General features: G+C 40.7%; 2 protein-coding genes across 7 annotated transcripts in view; one reads left to right on the forward strand and one right to left on the reverse strand.

The window, feature by feature from the left end:
- Positions 1-16292, reverse strand: part of LOC128734919 (eIF-2-alpha kinase GCN2) — a 181904-nt gene that overhangs the window by 163497 nt on the left and 2115 nt on the right. The gene's annotated exons all lie outside the window — the stretch shown is intronic.
- The window catches only part of LOC128734921 (ral guanine nucleotide dissociation stimulator-like 1), a 204234-nt gene that overhangs the window by 69377 nt on the left and 118565 nt on the right, over positions 1-16292 (forward strand). For 2 of the 6 annotated variants that reach the window (XM_053829321.1, XM_053829323.1), the window contains exon 1: positions 3389-3806. The exons of 3 other annotated variants lie outside the window; for them this stretch is intronic. The gene's annotated coding sequence lies outside the window, so the exon portion shown is untranslated. Of the gene's footprint in view, positions 1-3388; positions 3891-16292 lie in introns of those variants that run through there. One more of the 6 variants, XM_053829322.1, reaches the window with a different exon arrangement.

The following is a 16292-nucleotide window of genomic DNA, read 5'->3' on the forward strand; positions in this document are numbered from 1 at the left end:
AGATTAGTTTCGTTAAGGTTAAGGGCTTGTTTTTAAACCATGAGGAGGCCACCAATGACTCTATATTGGAAGGCTTTCTTTGCGTGTACATTCCGAGCAATTGTGTTGAAGTCGACGCCTTGTGGTCCAAAAGAGCAAAGAGAGAAACTTTTTTCTTAGCGTCTTTTGCTTTTATGTTTGCAATATAATTTCGTCGAAACATTTGTTCGTATGAATACTTCACATAATATGAAAGTTTTAAAGGTTAAGGGGAAACCGAAAGTGGCTCAAAGATGGCTGGGTAAATGGCTACCATTCGAAGCATGTATTGTTTTGCGCCTTAAAAATGCATCTGTATTGGCAGAGCACGCTTTCGCCACGTAATCAGTGCTTCCAGTGCTGTTATAATTTCCTAAAACTTGTAATTCAATTTATCGATCTGCTATGTATCAATAAAGTTCAGCAAAACATAATTGCTAATGGAAAATAAATTTAACTGATCATATCGATCATTACGTGTTCATAAAAGCGACCAATGTATAATTTGGAATTAGTTCATAGATATTTGGTTGCGCACATATTTCGTTGAACTAGCGATTTCCGAAAAAGCAGCAACACAGTATCAAACTTTCGTCACATCAATGAGCTTTTAAAGAGCTTTCAACTTTCGCCGCATCGATGAGCTTAGAGTGAAGTAAACAAACAAAACGCAAACGCAGGAATCAAACACACAATCCGATGCAAGCGGATTAATTAAACCTCCTAGTGATCCTACGCATTATTCAGTTGCTGCTGTATATTTTGATTGAATCGGAATGCCTTGATAAAGAAAACAAACCCTTTTTCGGGATGTTTGTAGTCAGTGCGGTTGGCTGCGGATCAGCTGTTTATGTTTGCAAGCTCCGCTATTTGACATATATTACCAATACTAATGCAATATTCAAATAAACGTTTAGGTTTTTCACGAACACATGAAATGTACAGTACAGTGTTTGTCGCACTAACACAATAACGTTAGCCACTTTCGGTTCCGCCTTAATCATTGCTTACTACGAGAAAAATTTAAAAAAATATTTTTTACAGGATATTTCTCTTTCTATTTTCATCCGGTGCAAAGTTGTAGAGAATTTTCTTCGAGTTTCCTTAAAAGTTAGTTTTCGCATTCTTAAGTTTGTTCAGTTCCTTACCAACTTTTCAAAATGATGTAAACTGTAAAATGTAAATAAACCGAGTGAGAGCCATTTTCTGCTAAACTTGCATGGATAAAAACTCTCACTCTAGATGTTTACATTTTGCAGTTACTCCCTTTTATAAACAGGGTGTCGAGTTGAACTTTACAAGAATACAATGTACTACGTTTTTATAAATAAACGTGGACCTCCCGTACCAACCGAGGAGTAGGAGTATCTTATCGAGCCCTCGGAGATGAATTAATGGTATTACGATCAGCAGCCAGGCTGCAATTAGCAAAACTATACCGCCTTATTTCGCTCTCTGAAAATAGTCTACTAGAAATATTAGTTTAAATTAATAACACTTGAATAATTAAAACATATAACACTTGAAAAATAAAGTCGTGTGGTTCAATGGGTGCCTAAAACTACAGTTGTTAGATTAAAAACTGAAGACCACACGAACCCGCACCTTCTACTGTTTTACCTGACTCATAGCGAATATACGTTGTATTCGCGGGAGCTCCTGGTATGGTCACGTGGAGGCCCTAGGTAGGTAGTGGCTTAATTAAAACAAAACACCTTTTCGTAGATAAATGAATATAGTTTGAGTGTCACATTAAGCATTCGATCTTTCATTGATGCAATAGGGTATGTTGCTACATCGTCGTAATTACCTATTCCCGTCCTATCCAACACAAATCATTAAAAATATCAGCATTTTTATGACACACAATGCAAAACTAGTTATTCCCTAATATTTTAGTTTGTTGTCTATCACATGCGATCAATCAAAGTGAGCTGAGATCTATTCAAATGCTTTTTATCATTAAAGAAGTCCTACCAGCCAAATTTCCTACGTTTTTTCGTGCGACGAAGAAGACAATGTCGACTAATCGTTTTAATTTCCGTCATTCATAAATGAAAATAACTCACGCAAGGCGATGTCGTTATTCTACAGCCAGAAAAACTTGCCTGACCTGCAGAAATTTTATAGAATAACATTTGTCATGCCGTCCTACAAAAATACAAGCGCGTTAGCTTCGTAAACATTGTTATGATTTTTAGTTCGGACGATGAACAATTTTGATGGACGGATTTTGAAACGGTACGACGAATTTTAGAAATAAAGTCAGTTGCGTAATTTCAATAATACGCTTTAATAGCCGCTTTTCAGTGATTTCAAAGTTCACGGATCGGAAGGTAAGTGTGTTTTAGTCAAGAACTTTTGGAGTATTCATTAAATCCATCCAACAAATGATGAAAATTAGAATGGCTTTACTTATTACGACGGGAATTAGAAAAAAAAAACTCTAAATAACATCTCAAAACTGGAAATGGGACTGATTTTACCGGGTAATTCTGGGTTGAAATAGAAACGATAATATACATTTACCGGCCTGTCAAACCTTTAATAATCTATAATAAATAAAACCTTAGACACGAGGCAGGAAGATTTTGTAAATTTCAACATCATAATGCAACACTTAACGAAATAAGACGCATTTATTAGAAATTTGGTATATCATCAGAAAACTTTATTCAAATTTATTTTACAAGCAGGGGCTCCTATATTGCGATTTTAATTGACCCTCAATTTCCAATTGGTGACTATTTCAGCAAAAATAGCTCATTGGATTTAAACTCACCTAAACTGAGTAAAATGTCAGTAAGCGTTTAGTAACAACGTAATAACACGCGAAAGCAATTTACTGTGAAAGCTCTCACTGGCGGTGTTGGTAAACACGGCTTAACAGTTCATCGGCAATTTCAGTAGCGTTTGTTAGCGTTCATCGTACAGTATTGACTTCTATTTTGATCCAAACTCCAATAGTAGAATACTCTACCAGTGTACGGTCTATTTTTGCTCCAACACTATATGAACGATGAGTGCCCGAAACAAATGGTACGTCCAGTTACCATGGCAGCTAGGTTCATTTTGGAACTCACCCACAGCACACAGGCAAACCGTGTTGAGCGATGCGGTCACGCTGTGGTGACGTTTGCTAACGCTTCGTATCAGCGTGTAGTTGTAATTGTAAGGGGCGTACGTGTGTTTACGTTCGAGCTCGGGTTCGGCTTGGATCGCGACGACGGTGTTTATTCGTCCGCCTGCCAGCCAGCCGTACCCCGTGCCCCGTGGCCATGCCGTGTTTGGCTCGACCGAGACCGACCAAAGCACGTTGTTCATCAATCAGTCTTACGCCGGGTATCGTTTCGATCGGAAGTTGCCTCGTTTCGTGCTGTGGTTGATTGTTGTGGAGAGTGTATCAGTTGATTTGGGATTCGGAAGTGTATCCCAGTTCTTGAACCAGCAAGCAGCTCCAGAGGTTCTGTCAATCTGAGCCGAACAGTTTGTGATAAATAGTGTGCGGGGAATTAGTACGCGCCTACAAATCTGCCTTTTGATTTCGGTTTCAAGGATTTCCCTGCGGGAAAAGGAAAGGCGAAATCTCAACCACTCCCGGTGCGGTGCCTGGCAGATTAGGCAAGGAAGAGGGAACATTTGGCGTGAGTGCGATAGTACGCTAAACTCCGTTCGGTATAGTGATTTGTTCGAGAGGAAAAAAATCGATCAGGACCGAGTGCAGTGTACGGTACCACGAAAGGGGCTGAAGCAGACGAAGAGTGCCAGAGCGTGGGAAAGCTTCTCAAGTGGGTGGTGGTTTAGTTGTGATAAGCGCCGTGTGCGACGACGGGGGGTATTTTCCCGATGATTCATGCATTCCTGATGTACGGGTAAAAATAGCTCTCACAAACATAAACAAACCATAAGAAAAAATGGTACAACAGCAGCAGCAGTAGCAGCGAAAGAAGCAAAATAGAAGAGCGGGCGATTAGGAATTTCGTTCGATACACGACGGATCCGCTGATAGGCGTTTTGTGTCTGGCTGGATGGTGTGATGTTAGGAAGGAGGTTATTTTTGCAATGTGTCGTCTATTGTTTTCATCCGGCCTGGGGAACGGTTTTCTTGTTCGATAAAGTTGACTATTGTCTGGCAGACAGATCTGGTCGTTTAGTCATCTAATCTATAGATACATGGCTGCAGTACAACGTACAAGTACTTATTTGAGCGTAAAAGGAATTGTGCACATAAGGAAGAGACAGATAGGTGCGCGCATAAGTTGCGGTTGCGAGTGCAGCAGGCAGCCTTTCGATTACATAGGAAGTGGTTGGTTGGTTTGGTTGGTTGGTGGTTGACGACGTTCGTAGACCGAACGAGTTGACGTTGTCGTCTAGTAGTTGTATGTACTATCTACTTATAAGTCGCCATAATCGTAGAGAGTTTTGCTAGACATCGTGCTGCCGAGACAGGGCCTTTTCTTTTTCTTTAACTTATTCCCTGTCAAGCATGGGACAACACGTGACTGGGCCGGAAAAAATATGAAATTACTCTTGTCTGTCCTCCAACTTGGTCGGTGGAAAAGGTGCAATATACTGGGCTGGGAGTTAAAATGATTACGTGTTTGACGACGATCGATAGGAACTAGATACATCTTATCCGTGGGAACAAATCGTCTCTGGAACGGTGACGTTTTATCGTTTCTCTGTGTGTTGAATGCGAGACTTAATAGGTTCTCATGTCTAGATTAACATTCCATTTATGCATTGTTGTAGCTTAGAACCGATAATCATAGAGGATCGTTGTTTTGTGTGCAAATACAGCTTTGCTTAGAATAGAAATAATTGCACGTAACACGTTTGCTGCACTAATTTTTCTTGTCCAACATTTGCTTCCCTTATGACATTTATAAAGATAACTACAATTGCTTGAGTTCAATTCTACCGGCAGTCTCCATGGTGATTATGGTAGCTTCGTTAGTAAATAAATAAGCTTGTATTTTCTGTCATAGGTTGCATTCTAATATTTAAAAAATTCTGGGGTATACTGTCCAAACCAGTAGTCAAATATTGCTTGAATGATTCTAAAGTTGTCTAAACCTTTTGTGCTTCCAATTCCAATTTTTCTAAGCACCGGGATCCATGTCAAATAATCCAATGGGCCGAGATCCAGTAATGAAGCAGACCACTCTTGGTATGATATGGAATGTGGTAAATTCTGACGACACCACTCGACTCTTGTTGCTTTTGACTGATGAGAAGGTGAAGAATCCTGTTGAAAGTAGTAGCTTCATTTGAGATGGAATTTCTACCGTGAAAAAACCTAGCAACATGTGAATGTATTCCGATTTTGTTCAAATTTTTTACGTTTGCTCATTTTTGAAAATTTTTAGACCCAAATTTTTTATTTGGCGCCTAGGGTGCTCTTTACTGAGTTACGGTGGTCCCAAAAATTAGGAATTTTGCAAACCTTTGTTTTTTTAAATATTCATTACTTCATTCACTGTACCGATTTGATTGATGATTCAATGAAAATCGGTTCAGTAGTACACTAGTTACGGACATTTAAAAAAGAAAAGTTGACAAAAATAACGATTTTTGGGACTACTAGAGCTCTAGAGCTACTAGAGAAACCAAATTAAAATATATTGATCTAGAATTTGTCGAAAAGCAATACGTACACAAAATTTGAACAAAATCGGAGATCTTTTAAATTTAATTATTAAATCTGTATGCAATTACTGATGATTTTCAACTTTTTGTCTTATGTGTTATCCTAATTGAACTGTAAAGTGGGGCAAAACAGCCCATTTCTGTCAGGAAAATCTATTCCTACTCATCGTTTATTTGTCTGTCGTCTGTCTGTTAGTTGTGCGATGGTTGGTAATAAATTATTCTGTTCGATATTGAGCATCATTACCGCGATGCACTGCTGACTGACCCGAGCAATATCGAAGGCACTCGCTGCTGTACCGGCAATTATGTACCGAGTCGTTTGAACTCGATTTAATGGAATAAATGGCATTTAATGGCTATTTAGTTCAAAGGTCGTTGAACATCCGTGTTGAATGGCTTTTGATCGATACAGAAACAGTATACTGTACGCTGGTTCGATTAACTGCATCAAATTGATTGGAAATGTAACATATAAAAGGCAGCTGGTGTTTCGGGTTGTGAACTATTTGTTTATACATATTCACTGGTTTTGTAAGCAAAAATTTGAGGCTTAGAGTTATGAATGAATACAGTATTTAAGGTGAAATTAGTCGTCATCAATTCTGCAAATTTCAAAAGCAGTTTTTTTGTTTGAAGCAAAAATTTTGTTCACGAAAATATATTCGCTGTATTCAGATTGACAAGAGGAATGCAGTGAATACATTTTTATAAAAAGGACCCCACTTTTGGGCCCAAAAACTGCTTCCGAAATTGGGCTCTCCGACGAAAAGTTAATGACTGCTAGTTTCCCTTTAAAGAAAGGTCAGAAAAGTAAAAAGAGTATTTTAAGATTAAAAACGAATTTTTCCTATTTTCTCGGGCATCACTTTTTTCGCAAATTAACTTGAACCAAGTTCATTCTCAGGATGGTAGGTGGTATAGGAGGTAATTCCAAAAAAATCACAAAATGCGAGGGCCACGAAAAAATGAAAGATTTTGAGCGCTAATAGCTCTGCCAATTATGAATGGATTTTGATGGTTTGAATACTAATCGATTTATAAAAGATGTAGCAATTATGAGGCTATTATTACAATTTTCATTTGTAATTAGTAAATCTCGGGTAATTTTTCAAATAGACCTATGTGACAACGAGAGATTCTCTTCGCGTCCCCTCTCTTTCGCTTTTCACGGCTACATGAATGCATAGAAAAGAAAATTTTCTAAACATTTGGCTAACTAGCGACTCCGGCAACCGATTCATGCAAAGCTATGTGTGTTAAAATGCATTAGTGTCGCCGTAAACAGCTGAAGAGAGGAGACACGAAGAGAATCTCTCGTTGTCACATAGGTCTATTTGAAAAATTACCCGAGAAATAGTTAAAATTAACAGCTTTGAAGGTCTAATTTCCTCATACGTTTTCTTCGTGATTACCTTGCTTCCAGGCAGGGACGACAGTCAAATGTATCATCTGTTTAGTGTTATTTTCTTTTACAAAAAAAACCGTCCCAACAGGTCGAAGGTTCTTTACGACGTTTAAAGCTATATCAATTTGATATCTGTGCTTGGGAAGTACGCTATTTAGAGTGCAAAACCACCCCTTTTATATAACCAAATTATCTTTAAACATTGAATCTGGTCCAATTTGATGTCCTGAACGTGAAACAGAATAGAAAAGTAAGCGGCCACCTTTTCCTTTTGCCAGATTGCATTCATATACTACAAGAATTTGTTCGGAGCTGCTTTCTTGCACGGAAACAGGGCTAATAGGGCTAATTTGTGCATGTAACGTAATGTGACAGTAATTCTCAAAGCGAGGAAAATCATAGTTTCAATTGTATTTCTATCAAGTATGCAAACAGCTGTGAAGGAGAGTGTAGAAAGAAACTAGCAAGACGCAGAGGACGTTAGCTAATTGGTATTTTAACTGACTGTCCTCATGTTAGTTGTAAGACAATTATACTTCAGCTCAATCTATCACAATGAATGGTGCTATCTACAATTTCGTGGAAATTGACGAATGCGAATCAGTACTTACTTACTTTACCAGTCGAGGGCCGGGCGGCTCTTGCCGTATCAACAATTCCTCTCCATTGTCTTGGTTCTGGGCTACTCGTCGCCATTTCGTTCCGCGTCTCGACACACGCAAGCCTTCAACCTGGCCGAGCCATCTAGCACGTTAGGCCCCTCGATTCCTGGTAACGACGGGGCTCTTAACCCTCCGTTACTCGCGCTGTTGTATTTTGTACAACGCCTGTGAACCGTTAACTTTATCTCGGTATATCTCGGGATTCCAGCAATAAAGAAAATTACTGTTTTCAGCAAAGTTGACCCACAGACCAAGATGTTTCAAACGCTGGAAAAAGTTTCATAAGTTTTTCACCAAGTGGCATTAGTATTCGAGTGAATTCGGTTAAGTTTTAGCATGCCTAAAAATCGAAGTTGCCGTGAGTAACGAAAGGTTAAAGAGAGCGGATTTCACTGCACAGTCGTTCGGCATCCTTGCGATGTGGCCGGCCCATCGTAGTCTCCCAACTTTCGCCAGGTGTTCGATGGGAATCCCTTCAAGCAGTGCCTGTAGCTCGTGATTCATGCGCCTATGCCACTCGCCGCTTTTCGTTTGTACTCCGCCAAAAATGTTCCGTAACATTTTTAGTTCAAATACGGCAAGTGCACGTATGTCTTCCGTAAGCAAGGTTACTGTCTCAAGTCCGTAGAGGACTACCGATCTGATTGGCATTTTGTATATCGTCAGCTTTATGCGGTGGCGTATGTTCTTTGATCGAAGCGTCTCCCGGAGGGAAAAGTAGGCTCGACTTCCAGCTTGAATGCATCGTTGAATCTCCTTACTGTTATTGTCGGCAGTGACAAGAGATCCCAATTGTGTGAATTCATTAACCACTTCCAGTTCATTGCCGTCAATAGTCACTGTCCGTAGGAGGCAAACGTTGCTTTCTCTGGAGCCTCTTCCTACCATATATTTAGTTTTCGACGCATTGATTTATAACCCAAGCCTGGCGTAGATTGCCTCCGGCGTCTCAAGGTTTCTAGTAATAAAGCCGAGGTCGTCTGCTAAGGCTAGGAGTTGGCTATTTACTCTTGCTGAAGATCGTTTTTCTCGTTTCGAGACCCGCTTGCCGGATCACGCCTCCAAAATGCTGAATAACATACAGAACAGTCCATCCCCTTGCCGCAGCCCTCTGCGCGATTCGAGAAGATTCATGAGTACCCCCGAAACATTCACGTGGCACATCTCCCGCCCCATAGAGTGGTAGCTTTGATCAGCCGCGTCAGTTTGCTCGGATAACTGTTCTCGTGCATTATCTGCCATAGCTGTACGCTCTCGATCGTATCATATACTGCTTTGAAGTGCACGTAAATATGATGCGTGGGCACGCTGTACTCTCGACAGTTCTGGAGGATTTGTCGGAGAGTGAAAATTTGATATGCTGACCTTACACCATAGTTTTCAGAGTTTATTTCTTAAAGTAGCAAACTAGGATTGCGCTAACACACGTAAAAGAATATTCTAACGGCAATCGTTGTAGGTTGTTCCGGAACAATGCTAAAATCCTTCCTAATATATGGAGACAGACGAAACCAAGTGAGAAGTAAAATAGAAAATAATCGATTCTAGTTTGTATTTATTGAAAATAAAGTTTATTGCTTCACTAGCTGACCCGACAAACTTCGTATTGCCACAAATTAACCTGTGTTGTACATAAATCATGAATCTCGGATGATCTTTGTCACTATCTCGAGTTTTGCAAGCCCAGTGGGCGGCGCTTCCGACGGCGGGTCACCGGCAACACTCGCGACCGGCTCGTCCTGAATGATCTAGTGTTACTATAGATAGTTTTTGTGGTCTTGTTATTGATTAATGTTTTATGGAAGAGTCTCGAATTTCTCGAGTTGGATTAGTTTTTGAGGTTCGCAAAAATTTCTGTTTTATTTGTATGAGAGTCCATATCCCCCTACCACAGGGGTGAGAGGTCTCTAACTATCATAAAATAAATTCAAGACTCAAAAATCTCCTACATGCTAAATTTGGTTCCATTTGCTTGATTAGTACTCAAATTATAAGGAAATTTGTATTTCATTTGTATGGGAGCCCACCCTCTTAAAAGGGAAAGGGGTCGTAATACACCACAGAAAAAAAATTCTGCCATCTAAAACTCTCACATGCCAAATTTGGTTCCATTTGCTTGATTAGTTCTAAAGTTATGAGCAAATTTGTATTTCGTTTGAATGGGAGCCCCCCCCTCCTAAAAAGGTAAGAAGTCCTAATTCATAATGGGAAAAATGGTTGCCTCCAAAAACACCCACATGCCAAATATGGTTCCATCTGCTTGATTAGTTCTCGAATTATGAGGAAATTTGTATTTCATTTGTGTAGAAGCCCCCCCTCTTGAAGTGTGGAAGGATCCTAATTCACCGTAGAAAATATTTTTGCCTCCAAAAACCTCCACATGCCGAGTTTGGTTCTATTTGCTTGATTAGTTCTCGAGTTATGGGGAAATTTGTATTTCATTTGTATTGGAGCCCCCCCTCCTAATGTGGGAAGAGGTCCTAATTCATCACAGAAAAAATTCTTGCCTCCAAAAACACCTACACGCCAAATTTGGTTCCATTTGCTGGATTAGTTCTCGAGTTATGAGGAAATTTGTATTTCGTTTGTATAGGACCCCCCCTCCTAAAGTGGGGAGGGGTCCCAATTCATCATTGAAAACAAAATTGTCTCCAAAAACACACATATGCCAAATTTGGTTCAATTCGCTTGATTAGTTCTCGAGTTATGAGGAAATTTGTATTTCATTTGTACAGGAGCCCCTCCTCTTAAAGTGGGGAGGGGTCCTAATTCACCATAGAAAATTTTCTTGCTCTCGAAAACCTTCACATGCCAAATTTGGTTGCATTTGCTTGATTAGTTCTCGAGTTATGAGGAAATTTGTATGGAAGCCCCCCCCCTCTTAAAGGGGAGAGGAGTTATAATTCCTCTTATAAAGAGGGGAGGGGTCTCAATTCACCATAGAATAAATTCTTGTCACCAAAAAAAACACCCACATGCCAAATGTTGTTCTATTTGCTTGATTAGTTCTCGAGTTAGGAGGAAATTGGTATTTCATTTGTACATGAGCCCCCCCTCTTAAAGTGAGGAGGGGTCCTAATTCAACATAGAGAATTTTCTTGCCCTCGAAAACTTTCACATGCCAAATTTGGTTCCATTTGCTTGATTAGTTCTCGAGTTATGAGGAAATTTGTATGGAAACCCCCCCTCTTAAAGGGGAGAGGAGTTATAATTCCCCTTATAAAGAGGGGAGGGGTCTCAAATTACCCCAGAATAAATTCTTGTCACCGAAAACACCCACATGCCAAATTTGGTTCTATTTGCTTGATTAGTTCTCGAGTTATGCAGAAATTTGTGTTTCATTTGTATGGGAGCCCCCCCCTCTTAGTGGGGGGAGGGGTCTCTAACCATCACTAAAACCTTTCCTGGCCCCAAAAACCTCTACATGCAAATTTTCACGCCGATTGGTTCAGTAGTTTTTGATTCTATAAGGAACACAGGACAGACAGACAGACAGACAGACAGAAATCCTTCTTTATAGGTATAGATTTCACCTCCTCATACCTCCCTGTTGGCCTCGAGGTACGGTACTGATCTAACTAGCCAGTCATCGTGTGTTCGATTTCCAGCTGGAAGAGGCTGCTAGAGTCAATAGGATCGTAGTACTAGCCACGCAATTGTCCTGGCGAAGCCTGTCGAATAACAAAACAGAAGGTCAAGGTTTCGAAAACAGAATGTAGCACCCAAGCTTTGCTTTGTATTTGTTCATTTCATTCTCTGCAAAATCAACTAGAAATTAATTTTAATTCAGAATCCAATCAAGCACAGAAATCTGGCTTATATCCCAAAACTAGTTTTTATCGTTCATATTTGTCAGAGTGACCTTTGCTATTTCATCACTTCTTTATGTTTTCTAGTCATCAATTTGTCTAGTTTGTGCCATTCTCTGATTGAGCTAAGCATTTTCTGAATTTGTTTTTTGCTTCGACATTTTAACGGTCGATTGAATTACATTCAGAACTGAACTGAATATTCCGATATTTTTTTATTGATCTCCTTGATCTAAATTGTGGTTTCAAATTTAATTCAAATTTTTGCAAGTCGATTAGTGATAACATAACCATATCTCTCCACCAACTAGAATCTACCGTTTATATCATTCGACATTAATATCTTTTGTGATCCATAGACCCGTAGAACAAAACACGTGTGCAACACACAATGTAAGCATTGCACTCAAGTTGCGAACTGAAAAGGCCTCCTCCGCACGTTTCGTTCCTACCCGTGGTTACAGCAGTCAGTCGAGAAGCTGTTCATTAACTGCTTTTATTTGCCAGGGCACATACCTATAAGCATACAGCACAGGCAAATCTCCAACTTCACTTGAGACGAGTTGGTTTTATGCGACGATTATACTGCGGAACGTGAAGTTACGCCGCATGCAACCGAAACAAAGACTTAAACGTACTGTACAAATGGTAGCAGCGTGCACAGCCTAAACATGGCAGGAGTGTTGGCTCAGCTGCATCATTATCCTAATGGGTTTTGCACGAATAATAGCTTTGTTTTTACTGCAGTTGCTAAATGTTCCTGGAACGTCCCGGTTTTCCCGTCTCTTGAGTCGTCTCGACCCGTGGGCAGTGCACGTTGGGTGCCACGGAATGAATGTCGTAAATTCCGTCGTTTTCCCCTATTTATGGTTGCCCAGAATAAGTCTAGCCACTGACCGCTTCCATTGCCGTAGCAGCTCGCTCAGATGGTACTAGATTCTTCGGTTACCTCCAGCGTCTCTAGCCGTTGGTTTATTTAGCATAATGCGCAAATTTTGCTGCTGCACGCTATGCAGGCCCGAACCAGAATCACATTAGCTTGAACCACAAAACCGGGTAGTAGAATAATCTCCACACGAAATAAAATTAAAATATTTTCTCCGAATAATCAATTGAGGGCGTAGGCGCGTCGCGTCCCCCAAGGCCAAAAATGTGCTGCTACCATCATCAGTGTTGTGCTCAATTTCTCTCATCGCCTACGTCATGAATCCGTTGATAAAGTTGTTTGTTCGGAATCCGTTTTCTTTTCGATACGATGCGGGCCTCATTCTCGTTCATTTATTTACACCCCCAGAGGCAAACAATCAACACCGGATTCGGAGTTTTTTTCCTTTTTCATTTTTTTGCTATTGCAAAATTTAATAAATTTCTTCGATGAAAAACGTTTGATTGGCTGTGATGAACAACCGGGCCATCCAGCCTGCTAGGTCGACGCCGAAAAACTGTGTGACGTCAATCGCTGCAGATGTTAAACGCATAATTCATGATTCCCGAAATGAAGGTAGATGAATGAATAAATGATGGATTACAATTATTCCGAAATCACCCCCGAAAAAATGAGCGATTACAGCCAGGTAGAATACAACTTGCGTGGAAGTTTTTAATTTGTCTAGAATTTTCGCTGAACCCTGCAGCGAATGTTTTTGACCCTCACCCACGAGTTCTTCAACTCATGTTCCAGCCATAGACAGTAACGCTTCCGGCAATTTGCCTTGCCGTCAGTCTATTGTGTGCATCCCATTTCCGAGGAAAAATGACATGTCTCGCCCTACCGCTGGCTGTTTTTTATTATTCTACGCTCGTTGGAGATAAGTCACGGTTGACAGATTCTATACTGGTCTGGCCTGGTCTCGGTCCGGGCCCTACCGACTGACTTGAAGCGAAATCATTTCAAAGGGTTCATGATTTCTCAACCGTGTCCTAAGTTGCCTTTCAAACCCACCGATGTTAAAATAAAACAGATTTTAAATCTCAACTTTTTAGCTCGTTTTGCCTTCACCTAAACCGGACAGTCCGAACAGCGACCGACCGAACAGGTTATGATAAACCATCCCCATTAAATATGCATATACGAAGCTCATTTTCGAATTCCAGCTCACCGGTCCGGCATGTTTTCGTTGCCGCTACCGAGAAGGTTCATGTTGGATATTATTTTTCGGGGTTTATGCGCGACCGTCGAAAGGAATCGGCAGAGATCATCGCTAAATTTGGCACGTCTTCAATTTTGCGTTTCGACTGTTTTCCATTCCACAATACCTGCGACTGCGGCCGAAACGCGCGCGCACGCGTGCCCCTCAACGAGTGGGAAAGCTGGCGAAACATTTAACCGTGCCGGGGCATTTCGTCGAAGCCGGAACTAGATACGGGTGCTCTCGCTGCACATGGCTGCAGATGGCTGGCTGGCTGGGTGGCAGTGGTGGAACAGCGGTGTTTTCTAATGGGGGAGAAATTGCATTTTCGCCTGCCGCCGGCCGCGGCCGCCACGCCACGCAAGGGGACTCGTGATTCATGGAGGCTGTGTCTGGCTGAACAGTAAATTTGTGACCACTCATGAATTCGGGCCAACAAATGGTGCTCATGTGGTGCGACGATCCGTGGAGAGGAAAAGTGCCACACGCTTCTTGGCCAAGATCGGGTCCGATTTAGTAAGATGGAAGCGATCAAATTATGGTGTATTCCAATTTTTCTGTCAGCCGTCGAAAGTAGGTTAGAAAAGATGTGTGAGGTGCTTCTTGTTTGCTCATAAGCTACATTTTTTTTATTTGAGAAATGTGGTGTTGACGAAATCTGAAACCTTTCATCGATTATCGATGAAACCGTTCGATCGTTTTCCACCACCCTAGAAAATCTCGATCATAAGTCCATCCAGAATACTCGCGTGCTATTTGTTTTGAATTTTGAGACCCTTCCCTCCATTTTGTAGATAATCTTGAATACGCTCAATAGATTTTATTCATAAGATGATGAATCTCGTTTTTCCGGAAAGTGAAATTTACAGTATAGCAGATGCTCAGCAATTTCATTTTTATTTATGAACTAGCTGACTCGACAAACTTCGTATTGTCACACATTAACCTGTGTTGTACATAAATCATGAATCTCGGATGATCTTTGTCACAATCTCGAGTTTTGCAAGTTTCTGAGGAGTTCAACCTTAGATGATTCTTTTTGGCAGTTACCTAACTATGAAAGCATCCCAGGTAACCAATAAGCATCACCAATGCTATTCAAATGTAGGCCAATGCCTTTAAGTCGCGTTAAACGCTATTTAAATGCTATTTTGGCAAAATATACAGCTACTTTACTGATAACCTTCTTATAGTGCTGACAATGCTAATTTGCAGCTAATTACCGACACGAAGAATTTGAATACAATTTTGGATGCCAATTTACAACACCTATGCAGTCAAAAAGCTAATATACAACAACGTGCATTATAAAATGCCAGATACGCTGATTTGCTGCTTATGTTAATGCTTATTGGTTACCAGGAATGGGTAGTTTTATACACAAATTTGCAATTTTCCCTCACACTAAAGTAGAAAACAACTCCCCTGTCCCCTGTCATTGCATAGCCAGAAAGCGGATAGTAATATTCGCCATGATTGTACAACATTTCGCCGAATATCATTTTGCGAAAAACCTTAAGCGGAATGTACCATTTCACGGATTTTTTTTTTTGTGGGAAGTACCATTTCGCGATCCTCTCTTACTCGCTGTCGCTCGTTCCAGGAAACCAAGGTCGACCAAAGAAAACAAATAGATCTAGACTGTAGTGATTTCTGCGAGGAGTTGCCTCCCCCCAGTGGGCGGCGCTTCCGACGGCGGGTCGCCGGCAACACTTGCGGCCGTCTCGTCCTGTCGTAATTCACCATAGAAAAAATTTCTGCCATCTAAAACTCCCTCCTGCCAAATTTGGTTCCATTTGCTTGATTAGTTCTCGAAATAAGAGGAAATTTGCATTGCATTTGTATGGAAGCCTACCCTCTTAAAGGAAAGATGGGTCATAACTCGCTTTCTAAAGAAGAAAGGGGTCTCAATTCACCATAGAAAAAAATCTTGCCTCCAAAACCACTTACGTGTCAAATTTGGTTCCATTTACTTGATTAGTTCTCGAATTATGAGGAAATTTGTATTTCATTTGTGTAGAAGCTCCCCCTCTTAAAGTGGGGAGGGGTCCTAATTCACCATAGAAAATATTTTTGCCTCCAAGAACCTCCACATGCCAAATTTGGTACCATTTGCTTGATTAGTTCTCGAGTTATGAGGAAATTTGTATTTCGTTTGTATAGGAGCCCTCCCTCTTAAAGTGGGGAGGGGCATGCTTGGCATACACTTTTCGCTTCGATTTTGCTCTTCTGATTACTGCTTATATTGATTTTGATTACTGATTATATTATAGATAATCACTAGCTCTACAAATGCCCCATACACCACTTTTTCAAATTCTGCTTGACTGAGGAGCAGTAATCAAAAGAGCAAAATCAAAGCGAAAAGTGTATGCCAAGCCTGGGGAGGGGTCCTAATGCACCATAGAAAATATTCTTGCCCTCGAAAACTTTCACATGCCAAATTTTATTCCATTTGCTTGATTAGTTCTCGAGTTATGAGGAAATTTGTATTTCATCTGTAGAGGAGCCCCCCTTCTAATGTGGGGAGGGGTCCCAATTCATCATAGAAAAAATTTTTGTCTCCAAAAGCACCCACATGCCAAATTTGGTTCCATTTGCTTGATTAGTTCTCGAG

The sequence above is a fragment of the Sabethes cyaneus genome, chromosome 2, assembly GCF_943734655.1.
Source record: "Sabethes cyaneus chromosome 2, idSabCyanKW18_F2, whole genome shotgun sequence".
In the NCBI taxonomy this organism is placed as follows: Eukaryota; Metazoa; Arthropoda; class Insecta; order Diptera; family Culicidae; genus Sabethes; species Sabethes cyaneus.